Raw genomic sequence first — 23,483 nt, 5'->3', positions numbered from 1 at the left:
GAACAGTAAAAAGTTCATGGTTTTAAACAAAGTGTCTTTTTCCCTCAGCAAAATGGAAGTGAAATCCAATTATCACTCAGAAGGGCCAGAACCTATTAAAACTGGCAGCACCAAAAGTCTACAGGTGGTTAACCCACAGAACAGAGCTAGTTCACTTCACAGAAGCACAGAACAGTTAAGGTTAAAAGGGCTGTCCTGCCTGCTGAGGCAGGGTGAGCTAGAGCAGGTCACCCAGGAATGTATCCAGCTGGGCTTGGGTACCTCCATGGATGGAAACCACATGGAAACTACATAGATGGAAACAATCTCTCTGGGCATCCTATCACACTGACCCCCCTCTCAGTAAAGATTTTTCATGCCTTCAGATAGTATTTCCAGAAAATGGCCTTTTCTACTGTTGTGGCTGAGAGTTTGGAGCAAGGAAACTCGCTGCACTTGCTGCTTTCCCATTTGTTGTAATTATTAGATCCATGATAAAGAATACAGAGATGTTTGAAAGGTAAAGTTGTTGTCTAGATTCAAACATGCTCATGAAGAATTGATTACAGTGGAAATTCTCCTTTTCTGAGGCTAAGTGTGGATCCTAAGTGAGAAGATCTTCAAAAACAGGAAGGTCCTTTCTGCACTTCAGTGGGAGGGTTTCTCTGACAAAATTTGCCTGAAGCTCCCATTCTGTCTGCCATAATCAGCTTATAAGGAACTCAGCATTTTACTGTCGTGTCAGTGGTAATGTACAAATTGCTGATTCCACATCAAATTGATTACACATAATGATAAACAGTTCATCTCGTCCACAGATTAAATCCTGACAGCAAATTAAACATAAAAAAGCAAAATCTCTTCTGAGATGCATGACTAGAGAATGCAATATGTAATCCCAGCTAAGGTTTCAGCAACAACACTATTTACAGTATAGGGACCTGACATTTTGAGAAATATATGTGGCACATCAGGCAAGCAGAAAGAATGAGCAGATGTTTACATAGCTGGAATTCCCAAAAAATACTTGAAAGGAGCTCCACCAACAGTTTCAGACACATAAAGGGCTGATGTAAAGAGGTAGAAAATAACATTTCTTTTGTACAAAGTGGATAGGACAGGAAGCAGTGGAATTAAATAAACAAAAGGAAGATTTGTGTTACACACTGAGGGAAATCAGGCAAAATGGGCTGTAGAGAAAATTGCAATCTTCACCTTTGGAAGCTTTTAAAGACAGCCTAGGCGATGATATGTCAGGATGTTTTAAGAAGAGCTAGTCCTTCAGTGAGACATGGAGGTAGGCTACATGTCCCTTTTACAGACCTTTTCTGTCTGATTCTGCACTTTCTATCTCAGCTTAACAATTCATTAGACAGAGTTTACCTACAAAGAAATAACGGATTCCTTTAGACTTTAGCAATACTACTAAAGCATGTACAATCAGAAGAAATTAACTTGGCTGAATCAGGCCCTAGGAAGAATTAATGAATTTACATGTAAATTCCATATAAAAGAAGATTGAGCTCGTACCTCATATGAAATTGGACTATTTTTAAAATATAATTTGGTTTCCTTTTTCTTTATTTTTGGGTGTTTTCCCAAGAATAAATACTCCCAGAAGTAAAGGACATTTATAGACAAACATGACATTTCTACAGCCAATTTTTTTACATTTATAACTCTGTCAAAGTACACAGCAGTTTTTTTCAGTGCTCTTTGGAGAGAGTAAGTAGAAAACATTCTCAGCAATTCTGGAGAGTTCAGTACAGATAAGAGCAGGAAGGGAAGGAGAGAAGGTAAATATCCTATCATAATTCTATTAGGGTAACAGAGATTTGGGATCTTTTTACTTCCTCATTATGGACTAGGTTCTCAGGTGTTATAAGATTTCTGATCTCAATATTACCTCATCCATTGTATCATTCTCTCAGCCGTGAGAGTGCAAAAAGATCCAAAATTTTCTGATCATCTGACATTAGAAAAATATGTAATCCAAGCCACCAAGAAACTCACTGTAGGGAGAAGGAATAACCAGGATGGTTCCCTCACAGTCTAACAGGGAACTTGAGTGTATGTTCTTTTTTTTCCTGTCTCCACTGAGATACATTTTTACAAGAACTGGATCACACCTACAAGAGCTGTCACTACACATACTGGTGCCTCATTGGCCAATCCACTGAAATAGATGAGGATGAGCAAAATTACTCTAGTTTTCACAGGCTACATGGGAAGACACTGAAAATCCTATGGCACTTCTCTGATAGTTTCTTACCCATAGTCCCAAGAGGTATTTTGATTATGAGATCAACATCTTGTCCTTCTGAGGGGTGCCTGAGATCAAACACAAGATGTAAATAGCCAAGAAACACACAGTAATATCAATCCACAATTTTATAATATCATATTAAAAGTAATATTTTAAAAATTTCACCCTTAATGAAGTATGTAAAACCACCAAATAAATTCAGTGTTTTGTGTAGACAAAATGTTCTCTAAAAGCAGTGGGGGAAGAAAAAGATTTATGTAAGTAATGAAAGCACAATGTACAATATTGTTAGAATGAGTCCTTTTTATTTATAACATTAACCCAAAGACTCTCCAGGGAGTTTATATTTAAATGCCCTCCTCTGAATATATTACAAGTGCAAAAGATAATTTGATCGGAATCTAAATGTTATGACTATAGGCAGCCACACTCTGCATATTAACAGAATACTTACTGAACTGAGCTGAGGCCATCAACTAGGCATCCAGTTATCCCCGTGACTGTACTTGATGTTGTAAAGAAACCAGTCAAAAATAAGTCTCATGAAAACTGTGATATTATCTCAAGAAATTATATTGAGGGGGGAGAGCGTTCAAACACAGTGGCAATACTTCATAAAATAAAATAAAATGTACTTCCATGTATTTCTTCAGCTAGAAAACTTTTCACCTTCAATGGGGAAATTTTCTGAAAGATGAAGGCTTCATGAAAGATGCAGGTAAGGCAACTACAAGGCATCCAGCTTCATTTCTTCCCTGGAATGTCATTTTGAGTAGGAAACATATGCATTCTTTATTCCTCATCACACTAAGGGGGCAGAAAAGAATTTTTTTTATCAGCCAAATCCCTTACCTCAGAAGGAGCAGGACAGGATAAAGGATAGCTGGACTGCACCCAGGCCTCTTTCTGAAAACCGTGTCCCTCCTGTTCTGATCTGCACTTTACTCATCATAGCTTCCTGCTAACAATCTGTCGAGATCTGCCTGGCTTCTTCGTCCTTCAGCTTCTCTGTTGCTATGCGCTCCAGAGGTACGTGGAAGTATGGCATTCCCTAATAAGGATGCTTTGGTCACCAGAATTAAAGAGGGATAGACAGGCTAATGCCTGCTGGTGGTGTCTTACCCAGACAGTCCTTCCAGTAATTAACAGGGATAACAAACCCAAGGAGGAATTCAGGTCAACACTAGCCTGTTATTCAGTGTACAGCTGAATGACTTCAGATAAAAAATCCTCTTGTAAACAGAGCTGCCTTTCTCTCCTAGTGGTGAAACACCCTTTTACACTCACCTGATACGAATAAGAAAATATCTTTCATGTGAAGTCAGCTGTTAGTATGAGATATCAGTGAAGCAAGGGGGAAATTTTAGTTCAGGACTGGGGAATGGTATGGGATGATTGCCTGCTCAGTAAAAGGAAGGAAGGAAATGGATATTGTCTACCTGAACTTCAGAAAAGCTTCTAATACTATCTCCCATAGGATCTTCTTAGACAAGATGCTAAAGTATAGGCTGGATGGAAAGGCAATGAGATGGACTGAAAAACAAATGAAGATCTGGTCATGAACAGGGAGATCCATGGAACAAGGTGTATTTGGAGGCCAGTAAATAGGATTGTACACCAGGTGTCAATGCAAGGTTCAATCCTAGTCAACATGTTCATTAGTCATCTGAATGATGGCCCAGAGTATATCCCCAGAAAATTTGCAATTGATAGAAAACAGAGCAGTAATGATATGCCACAGGATTGTATTGGTATCCTAAGAGATGATAGCAGGTTGGAAAAGTGGGCTGACAGAAACCTTATAAATGTCAACAAGGACATGTGCAAAGCTCTGCATCTGGGGGTGAACAACCAGAAGAGGCTGAGAGCTGCACAATTTGGGAAGCATCTGGGCAGAAAAAGACCTGGAGGTCCTGGTGGACAGCAAGCATTCCATGAGCCAGCTCTGCACCGTTGCACTCGTTGCACAAAGAAGGGTAATGTTGTCCTGGGCTTCACTGGGAAGGGAACTGTGAGCAGGTCAGCAGAGAGGATCCTTCCCCTCTCCCCAGCACTGGGGAGGGCACACCCGCTGTGGACTCCCCAGTATAAGAGAGGTATGGGCATACTGGAGAGAGTCAGAAAAATGCCACAAAGATGCTTGACTGGAGCACCTGTCCTACAACGAAAGGCTGAGAGAGCTGGGACTGTTCAGCCTGCAAAAGAGAAGACTCAGCAGGGTCTCCATCAATATGCAGAAACCGGAAGGGAAGCTGAAAACAAAAGCCAGACTCTTTCAGTGGTGCTCAGCAACAGGACCAGAGCCAGTAGGTATGATTGCTGCAATTGTAACACTATGAGGGTTTTTTTGTTGTTGTTGTTTTTTGTTTTTGTTTTTTGTTTTGAATTTTTCTGATTTGTAAGAATTTTTTGGTTACAATTTGTCCTTTAACATGGGCAGGGAGCATGGCAAAGCTCAGTGACTTTCCTTGCATACCCTTCTGCAGTCACTCCTAGGCTATGGAACTTCAGTCAATGACAGCACTTCAGTTTTGTGGCTTTCCACCCAATGTACCTCTGCAGCACTGAAACACAGATTCATTTTATGAGCAAGCAATCTGAAGGCTGCTTCTCTTGCAGTCATCAAAGAGAATGCTTCCAACTAAGGAAAACTACAGGTTTAAACTAGATTTGATAAAATACAAAAAGGCCCTGTAAATCTGGTGTTTAGCAGAAGAACATCACCTTTTATTCAGTGTAATTCCCCTCCACTTTTATGTAGTCTAAGGGGGTCTCCAAGGGAGATGCAGACAGCAGCTGCATCACTCAGAGAAAAATCTACCACATGCCTATTACATGGATGAGATCTGAGGATAAGTGTGGGACTTTTTGCTACCATTTTTAAGGTTAAGAACAGGAACATTTCTCTGTGTTTCTGCGGAGTTTTATTTGCTCTATAGAGTTTACCAGAAATAATATTGATTTTTATACTCCCTTTTTTAAAGTTAAGTATTGCCTTAAATAAATCTCAAAAAATCTGGGAAAAGTGCATAGACTCATCTGAGTTTCCTTTTCAGTCTCCCCACACACATCAATGAATGCACAATTCCACTTTTAACCTCTTTCCACATAAGGTCAGTCAGATCCTTCAGAAGGTTTTGAGCTGTCTTTTTCAGAAGAGTGAATGATGGCATGTTCGATTGTATGGTGTGCACTCACTGTACCTTTTTCATGACTTGGGAGAATTGTGCCATGCAGGTGTTATAAATCAAACCCAGCATAGCATGAAACACAGGCAACAACTGGTTGACGTGTTTGTATCCCAGGGACAGGTGTGTTGTTGTTGTTGCTAAGGATGATGTCCTGGAGTTGTCTAACAGGGCAAAGCCAGTTCTCTGAAAGAGGAAGAAGATTCCTGTTTGTCTAGCTGAGGCACAGAGCTGGAAATGCATAGCAGAAAGTCATGAACTGTTATCTATTCTTTGTGGTAGTGCTTGGTGGGAAGAGTTGGTTTGATTTCAACATTGCAGTCTCTTGAAATTGCTCTTCTGTGAGGTACATTGAAAGACTTATTGAAGCAATGAAAGCTTTTTCAACTTTGAAAATATCAGCAACACCAAATTCAATTTGGCATCACGGTGCCAAACAGCCACTGAAGGAATACGCAGCATGAATTACCACAGTTCAGCAAAAATCAGCAAGTATGTGGGGTTTTTTTCCCCAGCTGTTTGGCATATGAGGTTATCAAAAAGAAATGGAGCGCAACAGACCCTGCGCTCTTGTGCACAGCCCTGGCAGGGGAGGGTGGCATACAGCTCAAGAAATCTCTGAGGGTATCTGAGGTTTCTAGGTCGAAAATCTCTGAGGTTGGGAAGATGGCATGAAATCAGGACTTCTTTCCAATACAGCAGATTCACTCTGTACAACAACACATGAAAGGAAAGGAAATGCTGTTTGTCTTTCACATAGCAGAAAGCTTCACCAGCGACATCTTGCATACCTGAAAGCCATGTGAAGATCCTCATCAGCAATTTTTGTGTTTATTACTCAGAATTTTTACCTCTCTACTCTTGCCAGAGTATGGAAAAAAAAAGAAAACAAAACCACAAAGATAGATAACATGCAACAGCTTTGACTATTATTTTACCTATATAGAGCTCTATATGCACTAGTTTGACTCTTTAACAAAGAAACTCTTACTTTTCATTTCCATAAACATACTAGAGACCAGCTTCAAAATCAGCCTTAATGGAACTTTGCATGGACACAGCGGGACCAGTGACTGCAACTTCATTTTACACATAGCAAATAGAGTAGAATTCTTTATAGCTGTTTCATCACCTCTTTGTGCCTGAGATGCTTTTGCAGCTTCTGGCTTTGAGGGGCAGTGCCATTCCCACTTTCTCTCTATCAATTTGTATTCAATGTTCTCTCAATCCTTCTTTTGATGTTGCTGCAGAGTGGTGTGAAAGGAGAGAAGGAAGAGGAAGCAGAAAGAGACTCATTGTCATTGAATCTGGCAGCAACATGGATGCAAATGGTTCTTTCTCACCCAGCAAATTTAAAATAATGAAAAAAATTCCCCAGTTTAAAGCAAGTGAAGTAATATGATACTACCTTTAAGCTTTTTGTGTTTTATTTTTGGTTCACCGTTAGTAATGAACAATGATTGCAGCTGGGTGCCTGATAGGTAGAAAACACTTTGGGTCCAAGTAATCCTACAACTCAAGTAAATTCTTTCTTTCTGTGTAGTTAACTCTCAGCAGTTACAGTAACACAGAGATCAGTGGTTGATTTTCCACAGATAAACAGTTTTACATATGCACTGGTTTAATACACAATTAGTAATGACTTTTTTGCTCAACCCCTTGTTTGTTGGGCAAGGGTGGATCTTCATCCATTGTGTTGTTTCCTTCTTGTTTATGCTTATTAAAAACAGTGCTGGGTCTCACAGTCAGGGAAGGAGCCCACCTGGAGGGCTATCATGGCTGAACAGTTCTTTCAGAATTTTTTACTTATTTCATACTTTTAAAAACTAACAGACTGATAACAGATACAGGTGTCATGGCTTGAATTTTCCAGAGGGCTGCTGTGCTGTAGAAGGTTAGAACAAGACTGTATTTCCCCACACTACATGGTGACTCCTTATGATTCTACAGTGAGAAACACCAGACAGTACACAGGTGAGGTAGCACAGAAACTTCTGTGTGAGATCCTTCACTGTGATTCCTTTACACCTAGGAATTTCCAGACCTTTTTTTTTTCATTTTTTGTTAAAAACAATCTGCTGTGTACAATGCTGAGATAGCCCAGTGCTTCTGATGTAACTGTGAGTTGGGTTTAAGGCCTGCCCTTCCTGCTTACACCTTCCATATTTTGATATGAGATTTGTTTTGGGAAGGACATGATCAAATGCATACGGTAACAGCAGGAATAAGGCAGTTGCCTTGTCTGTCTCTAAAGAGGATGGAGGAAAGGAGGAGAAAATTCATGCACAGGGAGGGAACACTGGGCACACATATTTGTCTAGCAGAACACTTTTGTGCTGCGCAGCTGACTGTACTGGAAAGTGACAGTGCTACTGTCACTAGACTGTTTTCACAAGAATAACATCACAGGCACAGCAAAATTACTGCCCATTCTCTCAGTAGGGCCCCTTAAGCTTTCTTATTGTGATCTCCCTGAACTGATTGTCTAAAGCCAATTCTAACATAGTGTGGAAGCTTGAAGCAGAGAATCCCCTTCCCTTTTTTGTTGCATCTGGGGACCTGGCTGTGTCATTTATGCAGGCAGTGAAAGGTCACAGCCTGGCCTAGTCACTGTTAATGAGTTGTACACTGACTGTCCAGCATGCCTGCTGTGAGTTATACTGAATGAGAGAATGGCAAAGCTACCATTTCTGGCTGATTGGAGCTGGCTCAGACCAAAGCAGGTTGATTAAGACTGATGAGGTACCCTTCACCTTCTTTTCATTCTCCACCCCCAAATACATTTTAGCAATTTTGCTCCAAACCATGGATGCAAAAAGCTTCTCACAAAGTGCAGTTAATGGAAGCTTCAGCAGGAGGAACACAGGCAGCCTGAACACAGAGCAGGTGCAGGCACACAGCTGGGCTGGCAGGACAGTAATCAGGGGAAAACACTTGGCTTGGAATTTAGCAGGCCACCACACACCTTCATTAGCGGCAAATCAGCACACAGAAGGAGAACAAAAGAACAGCTTTGCGACTGCCTCTCCTAGACGACCGAAGGAAGCAGTGAGATGACATGTAGGTCAGGACACAGAGGCTGACGTAAACTATCCTAAACTAACAGCATGACAAACTGGACCTCTGACTTGAATTTCTGTGGAAAAGGGGACACAGAGACAGCAGCAGAAACTCTGAGGCAAAAATCAGTTAATGGAAGGGCTTCCAAGACATCAAAGTTTTGCTTAAGTTCCAGGAAGAGGAATATGTACAGTTTGAATCTTCTCTAAAGGAGAGAAGGTTACTAACCTATAGAGACCTAAATAATGAGATAACCTCTTAAAATATGTACTCAGTGAAAAATGTTGCACTTGGAAAATTACTTCTCAGCAGATTAATTGCTTTTTCCAGCATTCATTGCTTAATAGTCCTTCTAATCCATTGTGGTCTGGATGACATATTTCTTACAGAACTAGCAGCATTTCATTCTACATTGCCTCTTCTTTGAGTCTAGAAACAATGGGCAATAAAAGAGGGGAAAGAAATGTAACTGAAATAGAGTCACTGGGAATTCCAGCTCACCAGCTTTGTACAAATAATGATTCCCATTTATTTCTCCAACCTCTAGCTTCTCTAGCCTATATAAATAAAAGCAATGGTCAACTAGCAAAATTTAAACCAGCATGATTTCCCCTTTTTTTCAGGGCTTTTTGACAAGGACTATCTTTTTGTAGGTGAAATCTGAGATTTAATTCTTAGATTTGCAAAAACCCCAAACAACAACATGTAATGCTAGAATCAGTGTGTTGCTTTGTCTAGCACTCTGTTATGTATCCATAAAAACCATTATTTCAGTAGATATTTCCATGTCAGCTCAGAGGCTCAAGAGAGACCCCTGCCTCCTCTTCTTGTATGCTTTTAGAAAACAGATCCTCTCATACTAGCTGTACGAAATCAGAATATTCAAGAAATAGTAATAAAACTATGGTTTTAACGTTATTGGTAAGGCACAAGTTTCAATCTTAACACATACATTAGTTAACCATCTCATAATTTGTCCTCCATAGTTGGTGAAATCTATCCATGGTCCATGTATGAAGGTTATACCTAAACCTGTACAGATGGGACAAAAATGGATATGACTGCACAGAACAGGTGAAATAAATGCAGGGCTGATCCTGCAAATGTAGAAGAGCCTGGTGCTACTCCCTCAGGACTGTGACTAAGGGGAGAACCCTCTTTTGGCTGAGGGAAAACAAAGGAGTGGCCTTGCAGGAGAAAAGGCTTTGATGCTGTATTGCGGCGGCAGGACCTGGCGGAGGCCAACAGAGCAGTGCCGGATAACACACTGAAAATGCAAATCCATGGGGAGACCTGCCTGTGCCACAGGACACACACACCCCAGCACACGAGCAATCCTGAGCAGACAGCTGGTCCTGTGCATACCTCACACAGCTACGCCACAGCACAGGAAGGGCAGAGGAGTCAGACAGCTTAAAAGCTCTTGAACTGTAGATGCTCAGGGTCAGAGTTTCTGCTGACGTGTGCTCACACCAGGCTTCAAGGGTCTGTCCTTCAATCTAATTCACGCCTAAAGAAAGAGGCAAATCAAGCAGCTCAAGAGCAACTTCATCCTTTTAAATTGTCTTTCCTCACTGCCCTTTATGCCCTCTTCTCTCTCCACTTAAGCACTGCATTTCAGCGTGGGTGCCTCAAATTGGTTGCAACTTATAAGCATGTTATCCTCACAGCCAGATATTGATGGGAGCAGCGTGGAGCCCTGGGGCTCTGTGGACACCCTGCAGGCAATTTTTGGGATACTGCAGGTGGATTAATTATTTCTATTTCTACAGGCTGCTGCTCTGAGGCATAACATCTATTCTAGGCGCATAAAACAGCAATTAGCAATGCCAAGCATGTCCAGACAACTGTCTACTTTCAAATAGTCACACACATCTTCAGGAGGATCTGTTAAACTATTCACATTCACCCCTGCAGTTCCTATGGGCTCAGCTGCAGTAAACACAAAGAGCAGGAGTCAGGGATCAAAAATGGCATTTTCATTGCATTAGACCATGGCACTCTGAGCATCCCCAAAGCTTCCAGCTGGCTTGACTGGGAACAGGAGGGGTCTTCAGGGGCACCAAAATTACTAATAGGGCCCATATTAACAGCTGCCACTAAGTAGTAAAGTTTATTGTCCTCAGGATAGCTATCTGTGGTAGCATGCTACTTATTCCAGCAGATGAGGATGAACAAAGGAAGACTCTGAACACGGGCTAGGGCCCAAAACAATCATCTGGTGGAAATAACAGCGTGGACAATACCAGAGTGCCATTCCAGACTCTGCAGAGTCTGGAGCAGCCTGGGAGCTATGAAGCTTTGTAAGTAGTGTTGGAATGCTGGGGGAAAACCAGCACTGCACGGGGATGGACTTGCTCAGAGAAAAGAGTGATCCTCTGTTTCAGCAAGACTTAGCAGAAATACTAAAAGAACTGCGTTTGTTTGGAGCACAGTCCTTCTGAAATGTGTGGAGCACTTTTGGTGAAAACTCATAGGGCAGTAATAAGGAAATTACAGACAGGCTGGGAAAATGAGGACTTCACAAAGGAGAACTTCAGAGTAGGGAAATAAAACTGACTGAAGTTCTGGCAAAGGAATCAACCTTATGCATAGGTGAAGATGCTTAGGACATCAGAATAGTATTCTCCAAATAAATTTTCTGCAGTGATTAGGGACAAAATCTTTTAAATGTGACAGCATAAAAAAGAAAGAATAATATTTCATTTCCCCTTGTAATTTTCCATTTCAATTAAGTGAATAGAATAATAATATTTAATACTTTGCATTTTATTCTATTATTGCATTATAAATTTAAATTATGATTAATGATAGTGGTTGTTTGAATTGCATTTGAAGACTATTTATACCAGTGCAGGACTTCTGACTCTTTTCTAGTAGGCAGAACTCTTTTTAAGCATTTGCTCTATTCATGAGATTAATCATGGACAGAAGGTGTGTGAATGAATATTTGACATAAAACAGATGCTTATGTGACATCAAGTTCAATCTGTATTTGGAGGTTCCTCAACTGTCATTTTCAAAATTTCTTCTGAAGTTGAAAAAAGCATTTAAAATTGTTATTTCGCTGTAAGTGAAAATACAATATTTAGCCCATAGTATCTTTTTTCTGTCAAAATAAGGAAACTGAGAACTGAAAAAAGTTTTTCTTTACACAAATTTCCTTACATTAGAAGTCAGAAATTTGTTTTGGCTCATTAGAGTGGGAGCAACAGCAACTTAAAACCCACTCAAACCAAAAAATGCTCAAAACACGTTGAAAAAAACCATCCCAGTAACATTAGAAAGCCTGGTAGTGCATTTCTCCCTGTCTTCAATGCTGGGCTACACTATAATCTCAGAAATGTTCATTAGGCCTTAGTCTTGATGAGCAGCACCTAAGCCCAGCTTCTCTTGAGTTTATGGGACACACTGTCTGCTCCCAGGAACTGGTGCTGTCTAAAAACCTCCTGGTTTTAACATACACCATTGGAAACACAATTTTTTCACCTGAAAAACAAGCCAAGAGGAACAACATTTTTGTTGTTGAACATTAAAAGAAAGTTACCAACTCAAATTGCGGCCAGGACGTCAATGTGTCAAAAGCCAAGGCTCTTGAGAACCTATAAACAGTGGGCCCAAGGGAAACCCTTCCACCTCCAGCATCTCCCTGAGTGGGGCCTCTCAGAACCAGAGAACTCTCAGGTGTGCTGTACTTGGAGCACCACTGCCAAACAATGATGACAAAGCCTGGGCCCATGCCCCCACTCCTCGAGGCTCGGCCCTTTGGCCTGCTGAGAAGAGGCAGACATCTGACATGAGCACTTCACTGAGCTCGAGGGAGAATTTGCACAGGCACCTTGTATGTACTGTGTGAAAATGCCACAGAAAATGTACCTGGAATTTCTTGAGTACTTTAGATTGGTGATTTAGGCCTATAAATAGGGGTTGAAGTAAATTCTATAAAATCTTTTGAAAATGGTTTAAATTAGATTATTGTTTTAATGGTGTTAAACTCTTCAGGCACAAACTATCGCGCAAGTCCAGAGCTAAGTTTTGAGTCTATGTTGAGACTTATGACTCAGTGGGAGGGCCTCCCTTTTTGTTTTCATCCTTACTCTTTCCCATCTTTATACTTTTCCATCCCCAGTCTCCACACAGATAATTTTTGGTTGATTTTAGTTTCAGATTAATTGATTTTATGTTTCAGTCCAATTTTCCATCTTTGTGCTTTAACCATGTAGTAAGTGAGTGAACTGAGCAATGTACTTCATTAAAATTTCACTTTTATATTAAACCTGGTTTTGCCATTACTGTTGCTGGAGATTCTGTGAGCAACCTAAAGGACTCACTCACACAGAAAATCACCTTTGCAAAACAGTAAGTTTCTGTCATCTTTTTTAGAATTACATGCCTTTTTTGGCCAGAGACCATAGCAGAAAAGCAGGGCCTAAGACAGAAGTAGGAAAAATGTCTCTATTCTGCTGAACTGTTCAAAATCTCTCCAATATCTAAAGCATAGAAAAGACTGGGAATGGTAGAAGTGACGTGAGGTCACATGGAAACTGCAGAAGTGAGCTCTTCTGCAGTGATCACCATGATTTCCAAGAATTATTACACAAAAAATGAGAGACCAGGATCAAAATAATCATGGAGAGGTAGCTCCTCGTGCAATGTCTCATTGATGCCTAGAGAGGCTACCTAGAACAGAGGATAGATAAAGGAATGAAGTAGGTATTTATTAAAAGGTCTCCAAAGGATATACCTTGGGCAGTGAAAGAGCATGGCCAGGGCTACACCCAAAATGGACACTGGATCATGCATTTTCACTTTTATAAGTTTTGGTCCATTTACATATTGGGGTTAATTGTCCAATTACAGTTTCAGGTTATGAAGTCCCATTGTTCCAGATTGCTCTCCTCCATTCACTGTTGTTTACACATTTTGGGCCGCAGCGGTGTCCTTGGTTCTCAGGCTGGAAAATAATTGTTTTGTCTAAGCTGTGAAGGGAACTTGCTAACACTTTATATGAAGTTCAGAGTTAAATAATAATGCAGTACAGAATCTGGAAAATATAAAAGCTAAAACTTAAGGTATCATCATTATGCTGGTAGTATTTCTTGTCAAAAGATTTAAATTCTTGAAGTTTGCTAGAACCTGAAGAATACCACTGAAACCCTAAGAAGAGATTCTCTTAAACAGAAAGAAACAATTTATTCAGAAAATCCCCTGAGCAGATGCAAGCAAGTATCTTCTTTGGAAAAATATATGTCTTGGCATGTTCTCACAATTTTCCAGGCATCCATTCAAGCCACCATGTTTTGCTCTTGTGGGATTTTTCTTTTTGGTTCAGAAATAGTTTTTATTTGTCGACAAGGCCAGAGTCACAAACTTCCTCCGCATGCATACAGAGTTTGCAAACATTTGGAATCATAGCACCATAGAACTGTAGTATCATTAGGGCTGGAAACTTCCACTAAGTCCAACAATTAACCTAGCACTGCCATGTCCACTGCTAAACCACGTCCTTAGGCACCACATCTGCATGTTTTTACATAGCTGCAGGCATGGTGATTCCACCACTTCTCTGAGGAGCATGTTCCAATGCCTGATCACTTTTCACAGAAGAAATTTTTTCTAGTATCTAACTTCAACCTCCCTTGCTGCCACTTGAGGCCATTTTCTCTCCTGTCAGAAGTACATTTAAAGAACACATTGCCTCCCCTACTGCTCCCACAGACCACGACTGAAAACTCAGCACCTTTTACTGGGTAGGGAGGTCTCTTATGTACCTGCTTAGTGGAAAGGCTGAGCTAAATCTCATATACTGTTTTGTCCAGAGCTTTGGTGGGGAAAAGGTGTTAAAGTCACTCACAATTATCCAAGGAGAGTTGTGAGCAGAGAAGATAAGGCTAACAATCAGGTGCTTTTAAAGAAATATTCTAAATAGCAGATGAAATCAAGACAAATCAGCCCAAAAATGATGGTTAAGGGGACTTAGCATGTGTTTTTGCAGAAAACACTAAAACCTGGCTTGGTTGGGCTGAACTGCTTATTTACAGACACCCTTTTTAAACCTCTACTTTGAACACTTGTGTACTAGGGCAAAGGACTTTGTAGTGAGAGGAGTTTGCCAGTCCCAGACCTCCCTGTCTGACCTGCCACCAAGAGAGTTTTAAATGACATCCTTCTCCTAGAAAAGTCTGGAGATAAATGGGATCACCTAAACTAAAGAGAACTAAACTATTGGGTCTGAGTATTATTCAATTTTCTGTTTTCTCTCTAAACAGCAAAATCTGACAATATGCCTCTTTTCTTGAAAAACAGCAACATACCTTGCTGCCTATAGATGCACATCCAAACCTGAGCAAGCCATGTCCCATGTCTTCAAAACCAGTGGAGGATAAAGTGCTGATGGACATAAATCTCATAGTGCATTCCAGTGCCATATCAACGAAAGTATAATAGTGCAACACAGTGGCTTTCTCAAAACAGACCAACGAGGCCAGTTCAGGTGAAATAAATGACTAACGTTCTGGCACTGTACTGGTAGACTGCATTACTTCACATTAACTCAGGACTGCAAATCCTCCCATCTCAGAACAATGTTCTTCTCCACAGAAACAAATGCTTAGGAACCAAGGGAACTTGGTCCCTAATACGTAATTAATCTACAATATGTATAATTTCCTTCTGATTTTCCTTCTGTGAGTGAAGACAGGAAGCTACTGAGTCCAGAAAGCCTCACTGAGTACTATGGCCTCCAGAGTTCAAAGTTATACATACTTCTATCTTTAGCCCAAGCCATCCACTGTGGTGAAGTTTTCTAAGAGAACCTAGCACCAGCTGTTTGGAAGGGACAAAATGAGTCAGGGAAGCAGCAGAAATCAGCAAGATCTTTGCAGTCAGCAGATATGTGACCCTAAATGAAAACTGTTCAGAAGCAGACCAAGCTGCCAAAACTGAAAAGGACAAAAAGAAAAGCAATGAAAAAGAAAAAATGCAGAGTGTTTCTGGAGCTGAGATTTGTCAATGAGAACAGAAACTGCCAGGTGCGGGGGAAAGCTGTTACAGTCCTGCACACCAGAACTAACCTAGCTCCAGTTTCTCTACTAATCAACGCACAAGAGATAGGGGATAACCCTGACAAGTTAAAATGCAAGAGCTGAGTGCTAAAGTAGATAGACCAAGCTGTCAGAAAATCAGGTTATTTATGGTATCAGAAGAGAACTACCCCAAAACATGGTAAGCAGAACGACTCAGTCTCTGCAGAACGCTGGCAGCCTCTCGGGCTTATGTGCTGAGTTAAGGCAGTGGAGACAACTTCACTTACTGAGGAAAGGCAAGGGGTGTTTAGGATGAAACTGCCTATTTCTGGTTTGTATTTCTATAGGCCCCCAAACCCTAAAGACTGCATAGGATAGCAGGAAAAGTTGTTCTGTCCAAATATGCTGACTGCTTGAAGGAAAAAAGCCAAACAAGAGCAGGGAGACAGGGGAGCACATACGAAAAATAGATCACTACTGCACATAATGGCAGATTGTGGGCATGATAAATTAAACTTTTCCAAAAGTAGTTCACCAAAGGTACATTTTAAAGATAGAAATTGAGAAAGAGCTGGAATCCTTCATTTCAGGACTGGGAGGTGAATGTCAGCTTTTCTTATCTAGTTGATTTAAAGAAAGAAACTATGAGGCACATATTTGCTTCAAAATAAATATTCTTTTGAAAATTGTGGTTCCCCTGCAGTATTCCCATGCCAACAAATTTGGGACTAGGTGAGCAGTCCAATCAAGCTTTGCAAAGTATAGTGATAAAGAGCTATTATATTGCTGGAGCAATGTTTAAAAAAGCCCACAATTTGCTGTTATGTTGGCAGGGGAGGGGAGGGAGGAGTGGGAAGGATATGAAAACTATGCATTTGATTTGGGTGTCTGCATGGTTGTTACATCCAATATATTCTGATCTTTTAATAGTCTAAATTCTGTGGTTCAGGAGATTTGGCTTCAAATCACAGCTCTGCTGCAGATGTCATTGTGTGACCTTGAGAAAATCCACTTGACCTCTTTTCTCTTTGTCTGTGAAGCAGCAACAACACTCCTGCCCTCCTTCTTTAGGGCAACAGGAGCAAAAATATCCCAATTATCTCTGTAGACAACTGCAGTCAAGCTGAGAAACTAAAATAGAAAAGGAAAGAAAGAGCAGTTGGATAATCTTACCATACACACACACACGTGCACACACACACACACATATATGTGTACAGATTAAGCAATATACATTTTTTAATATGAGAGGGTTTTTGGAGAGGGATTTTTTTGTTTTATTGTTTGTTCTTCAGGGATAGGATTGTGCATTACTCTGTAGGATAAACATATCTTGAAAATTATTATTTTTGTGCAGTTTTATCAGAAGTTGACATACAATATCATAGTTCCAGTAAAAGTTTCACCTTCTAGCATTATGCATGGGCTGTTTATTCAACAGCATTGCATTACTGTTTCATATCAGAAATCCTAAAAAACACCCGAAAGTGTTTTTAACTCACAATACTTGCAAGATGGCTGCTAACAGTTAAAATACAAGCACATACATTTATGATCTCAGCCGCTGAATAAAGCCCAAACTGTAACAAAAAAGACAGGAGAAAAAAAGCAGTAGTTTGTCAAAGGAAAGAAAGCAGCATAATCTTCTGCAAAGGTAATGAAACACAGCCCTGGGAACATGAATATCAATATAGCAGAAGATAGGGGAGTTTTCAAGCAGGAAAGCTACCAGTTTTCCTTGTTTACTCATAGAAGCAGGAACTGTATTTAAAAAGGAAAAGAAAACCTGAACAAAAATAAACATGGATTAAATCCCTAGATATCTTTTTTAAAATTAATATTTCTCTGGCATTTTCAAGGGTCCTATCACAATACAAGCCTAAGCAAGTGCAACAATGATATTCAAACTCATGGCACGTGGATAGCCTCTTACTCCCACAGGCTCACCATGCATCCTAATACAACCTGCCTATTTTCAAAAACAAACTTCCTGGGGGTGATTTCTGACTCAGTTCTTGGCATACGCCTGCTGCTGGCAACTGAAAAGACATGTATTTTTGATTGTGTAGGCCACCCAAGGTTTGATGTTTATGTTTGCAAAATGCTCTGCAGAATGATGGGCTTTTGAATAATACAGGGTTTCTCCTTGTGACATTGTTGTTTTTTTTTAATATGAAAAGATGCTGAATTATGGGAAAAATCCTTTTTTTTTTCTTTAATAAAAGACTGAATAACTCATTCCTTAAGAACTACTGACATCCTTCCTGGATTTATCTCTCTTTGTAAACAATAGGGTGCTTGGGGAAGTATATGATTTCCAGTTGACTATTATTGGTAATTTACTTCTGAGACATCTGCCATCCCAGTTAACACTAACTCACAGAACTGCAAAGCAGGGGCAACTATCCAGCCCTTCCAATCAGCTGACTACAGCCTATGTATGTATATATATATACTGTTAGTAGTATATATACTGCTGACATCCAGTATATATATATAACTGGCATCCAGTTTGCATTCAAATTGTGATGGAAACCAGCACATGCCAGTGGCTGTGAATTTGCTGTTTATCTTACTCCATCTGCTGGGACATGCAGCTCTTTGCAGAAGCGTAGCAGAGGACAGAAACTTCAGATGTACTTATGACACCAGCATAGACTCCTCTACTTGAAAAGCAAATGAGACCAACAGGAATTTACAGAGTTCTCATGAACCTGTTAGTCAGCAGATCAGTGCTGCTGCTGCTGTCACTGCTCCATGCCTCTGAAATTCCAGTGGGAATCAAGACAAGCCCAGGGACACTGAAAGATGAGAAGAAAAATGAGGCAAATAGCTGTTAAAATGAAAAAAATAAAAATAAAGGCTAATGCTTTGTAAACTTCCAGATGCAGAAAACAAACATTCAGCTCCAATTCCTATTTGGAAAGTGAATCAAAAGAAGACAGCATGCATGTAGAAACAAAACTGTCCAGCAGGCAAAGCAAAGGAAAACAAAATGCCACATACTCAGTATTTGACAGTGGCAACCATGTTCCCGGTTGTTCAGATTGATCATCATGTTGTGAATGATGAAATTCATCTCTCATCAGAGAGAGATTGCCTGTGCTCCTCTTCCCTCTGTCCTCCTGCCCTTTCCCAAATAATGGCAAAAAGATAGCCAATGCAGAAGCTACTGAAGAATAATTTCAGAAGTAGCATCTTTCCACCAGCTTGCACATGATGTATGTAATATGAAACAGATTTGTCTTTCAGCACAAACTTTCAAATATTATGAGAGAAAAGAAAAGTCACTGTTCCCATTTAGCAGTCAAAAAGCTGGCCCTGAAGTCCCATGTTCTGAACTCCACAGCCTGTGGGGTTCAGTACATCCCACACCTCAGTCCTCCTCACCAGTGCTTTCAGAAAGCTGATGGGAAATGAGAAGTATTATGAGTCTTATCTATTTCTAATGCTGGAAATAAGGACTCCCTTTGCACACAACTCACTAATATTGTTATGCTTACACACCTGCTGTGCAACAACATAGGCAACAAACATCTAGCACCATCAGTGTGGCTTCTTCTAAACTGATACCTAAAGTACCATCAAGTGCTGGTGTTGTCCAGGTGCTTTTTCCCTTCTGCTGCAGCAAATGCAGAAGCTACTCCAATATTCTTTACTGTGTTCACACAATGACACAAATATTCTTGTATTCTCAAACTTAGCATTAGCACTTTTTAGAAATAGTTTTCATATTCTACCTTCTTATCAGTGTTGCAGGAAGTTCTCCACAGGAATCTGAAAAATGTGATATTGGATGAAAGCAGATCATACACATATGCATGCACACGTATGGAAACCAGAAGTTTGGATTTTGGGTCGAGTCCTCAGATGATTAATATAATCAGAAAATCACAGTCAAACAAGTACTTTCCTAAGTCTATTCGACTGGTATTCTCCTACAGACTCTAAAAGAGTCCTCATAATCCAAAGGGACTAAGATATAGCATTAGATTATATAAATTAGAGAAGTCAGTGTAAATGTGTCTCAAAATGTCTAACCTACAAATTTAGCCACACCTAAAAATTTATCCACTAGGAAAATATTCCACACCATTTCAGATACATGGCTTAGATGTCATCATGTCCTACTTTGAAACCTGTGTTTCTCTCAGTTCAGAAAGCAGCCAGGCCAGCTGGTCAAGGATTGTCTAATGAGTCCCAAGTTTATTACTCACTTGACACTCATTTTACTTATCTCAGACTTGGAGGGGACCAGGAAGGTTCAGTTTGTTTGTTTGTCTCAGCACCACTAACTTCTCCTGAGGCCATCACAGAAATGAAAAACCTGGAAGAGAGAATGAAAAATGCTGTGAGCACAGTGATACAAATTGCCGGGCAAGATTTGCCATTGCAGTTTGGTGGCATAAACTGGGCATTGAATGTGCTGGTTACCACAGCTACCAAAACTTTGGGGGAAAAAACAAAAACAAAACAAAAACTTGGTTTTTTTCCAAATTGCCTGTGTACTATGTCTCCTTCTAAAATTCTGATGATTTGCCACTCTTGCCAAAAGAAAGAATACCGCATTAAAAGATGGTGCTGGTATGACCCATGTTTGGGCATCTGTCATTCCAGCATCTGATGTCAGGGGTAAGTAAGAGTCCTCTGCTCTTATGAGGATTTGAGGTCCTCCTGGCCAGACCTGGGATGTGTTACCAATCTGAACCAACAGGCTGCCAAAGCCAGAAGTGAGAGCACACGGAGACATGATTGGTTAGAATGCAGTATAGGCCTCAGAAAGAGGCCTAAAAATGAAAGTATATTCACAGTTTATCACTGTGACAGAGATTAAAAAAATAAAAGGCACACCTGCCCTTAGCCCTTAGCTTACTCTAGAGAAAGGGCAAGCCTGGGAAAAGCAGCATGAGTTTTATTTCATGGGTACTCCCATGAAATAAAACTGAGTACTGAATAAATCTCTGAACTGCAGGAGTCAGAGATGAACTGAGAAACCAGGTAGGCTTGAGACACTGTGCTGAGCAGACTGCAAGAATTTACATTAACCCTCCCACAGGCAAATCAGCTCATTCCATATTATCAGGTAGTTACTTTTTGCAGCAGCAATGTCACTGCTGCAGTTACAGAAGTGCATTGTGGCACAGGTCAGGCTGCCTGATAAATAGTGCACAGTGTGTACAACTCTTACAGCAGCAACCTGCAAAGCCCCTCTGATCCCTCTGATGAATTATACCCTAAGCAGGTGTACATCCTATACGGGTGGAATGGTTGAGCAAGGCACAGATGAACCTTTATTGCTGATGAGTAATGTGTCTGCAACCATTTTGAGACTCCAGTCTAGCTATAGATGAATTATTTGCAGCAAGTCTGAGAAAAATAGTCACTAAAAAACCTAAAGAAAAACTTGGTTACTTGGAGTGTGATCAAATATTGGAAAAGGCTGGCCAGAGAAGTTGTGAAATCTTCATTGTGAAGATGATCATGACTGAGCTGGACGTGTCTCTGAGCAACCTGCTCTAGCTGGTCCTTATTTTAGTAGTAAGCCTGGATTCAGAATCTCTACATGGTTTTCCAACCTCAACCCTTCTGCGATTCTATGAAATAAGCACATTTTACTGTCATGAGACTAGACACTGAGGATATAAGACACAACTTTCAATCTGCAGCATTTTACAAATTCCAGGCAGCCCTGAAGTCATTAAGGCAGTACGCAGGTGTTAATTTACACAAGGAGACAGTGCAGTTCTCATAGCAACTCCAGATCAAGACAGAAAGGTAGCTTTTAGGCTGCTCAGATGTTCTTCCCCATGTTCCAGACCCTGGGTGGTGATTCCCTGTCACAAAATTCTCCACTCTGTGCACCTTCATTAAATACTGAATTTAGGACCAGTGTAAAAATGCTTTGAGATAAGATTTTGAGCTATCACAAAGACTGCTTTCAGATCATTCTGGCAGACTTGGACAAGATTCCCATGTCAGAAACCAGGATAACAACAAAGCATACATAATTTTCTACTGAGAGGTCATCTAGGACATTCTAGCTAAAATTCTTCTGCTGGCTATCCCTAAAAGTCAAATGTTTGTCCTGTTCTCTTTGACTGACCAATTTAGCATCAGCACCTGTAATCTGTGTGCTTTTACTGCAGTACTAAAAGGATTTCCCTGGCTTTGCTTTCCTGTAATTCTATGCCCAGAGGCAATTCAATTCCTCCTTGTTACTGCACAAGATGACTCACTCTTTTCTTTAAAGAATTCCATTACCAACAAGCAATGACTCATCACGAACAGATTTAGCACTGCCAAGTATTGGGACTCTGACCATTTCCCATGCAGCCTGAAATTCTGCATGCTCACAATGCTTGGGAAAGAGTGCTTGCATCTGCTGAACCAGTGGTTTTCACTTTGCAGCAAGCATGCACTTGCACTCTTCAATGTGTTACAAGTTCCACATAAAAACACTTCAACAAATAGTTTCCCAGGACAGATATAAATGTTTGGCAGACACCTGTGTGGAGCTCTTTGGAGATAGCAAAATTATTGTTGGCAAAATTGAAATTCTTGAAACAGCCCACTTTTCACTTGGTCTAGCTGAAAAGCAGGGGGAAGGTAATTCCTTCCCTACAGTGTGTCTTTATGGTCAATTTGGTACACAGATAATCCCAGAGAAAAATAAGTGTGTTATATTGGAAGGTGTTGCACTGGTGATTTTTAAATCTTACCTTCAAGATCAAAATTATTGACTTCACTGTTTGCTTTCCATGCCCGCTACTTAGTAGTGAAACATTTCATACCACATTGCTGCACATGTAGTGTAAACAGTTTGGACAGAACTGGAAGGGGAAAAAAACCATACCTAGAAGTCAGCCCCAAGGCAAGGACACTGAGTGGTCCCACACTGATTGCAGAGCTGGGACCATGCATGAGGAGCACCAGGATGGGGGATGGCATGGACCTGGCCACGTGTCCCTCCTGAGAGGCATGGTCTGAGGGAAGAAAGCATAAAGCTGTCAGTACACATCACTTCCTTCACCTGCTGCTCCTCCCCAGCAGCTAAGAGTCAGCAAAGCTGAGCCCTGCCCACACATTTACACATCTGAGAAAAAACTCTGGCTCTTCATCTCCTTAGATCTTCATCTTCTTGGATCTTCATCTACTGCAGCACTTGACTCTGCTCAGCTCTAAATCCCTTTTGTGTGCCACAGTAATAAATCTGCTGAGAAGGTTTTCAGAGGCTAAAGAGAGATCATTTGCAGACCATCTGCCTGCAACACCCATGTTCTTTACCCCAGAGCAGGTCTGAGTGGCACCTTTTGCAAAGCAGACACAGGATTTGCCTGGTTGCTGTCACAGACCATTAAAGTAAATCATGCCAAGTGATGTTTAGCATTATTGTTAGCAGCAGAGCACCTGGGCACAAAATACTTGGAAAGAAATGTTTGGGGGTTGTAATTCCACAAGTAACATGGTTATGGACTACTGGATTGTATTCAATACGATTTTGTCGTTGCTGTGGTTAATTATCTAATGTTGTGCAGAAACTACAGTCAGAGGCAACCAGATAATTCTGGAACGAGTGTACATAAATTAGGACATTAAAAGTGACTTTCTTAATGCCTTTTTGATCCAGTACAGAAGTCCTAGGACTTTAACAGTTTCTTACCATGGAGGATTCCTGGAATAATGCTGCTAGCAACACTGAGTATCTAAACATGTTAGATTGACATGAAGAGTTCATCCACCCTTTTTAAGGAGACACAGATTAAAGAATATTGAGAATAACCTGATTTTCTCAACAAGCATACAAAATGAGAATTTAGTTCCACCTTCAATCCTAAATTGAGTGCTCAGGCAAGACCAAAGAGCAAAAGGAAGAGGGACTTTGCAGCATTGCCTTTCCTTAAATGCAAAAGGGCCGCTATGTTACAATTTCTTGTCATATCCCTCTGGTACTGATAAATTGCATTT

At 40.6% G+C, this 23,483-nt stretch overlaps 2 long non-coding RNA genes across 2 annotated transcripts in view; one reads left to right on the top strand and one right to left on the bottom strand.

Moving 5' to 3' along the window:
- The window catches only part of LOC113459174 (uncharacterized), a 51,423-nt gene that overhangs the window by 18,332 nt on the left and 9,608 nt on the right, over positions 1-23,483 (top strand). The gene's annotated exons all lie outside the window — the stretch shown is intronic.
- Positions 18,079-23,335, bottom strand: LOC141727172 (uncharacterized). The gene is made up of 3 exons (XR_012578218.1): positions 22,372-23,335; positions 19,259-19,845; positions 18,079-18,319 (listed from the first exon to the last, which is right to left on the bottom strand). It is a non-coding gene; the product is annotated as an uncharacterized LOC141727172 (long non-coding RNA).

Source organism: Zonotrichia albicollis, chromosome Z (genome assembly GCF_047830755.1).
Source record: "Zonotrichia albicollis isolate bZonAlb1 chromosome Z, bZonAlb1.hap1, whole genome shotgun sequence".
Taxonomy (NCBI): domain Eukaryota; kingdom Metazoa; phylum Chordata; class Aves; order Passeriformes; family Passerellidae; genus Zonotrichia; species Zonotrichia albicollis.
This window is presented reverse-complemented; position numbering and strand designations above follow the sequence as displayed.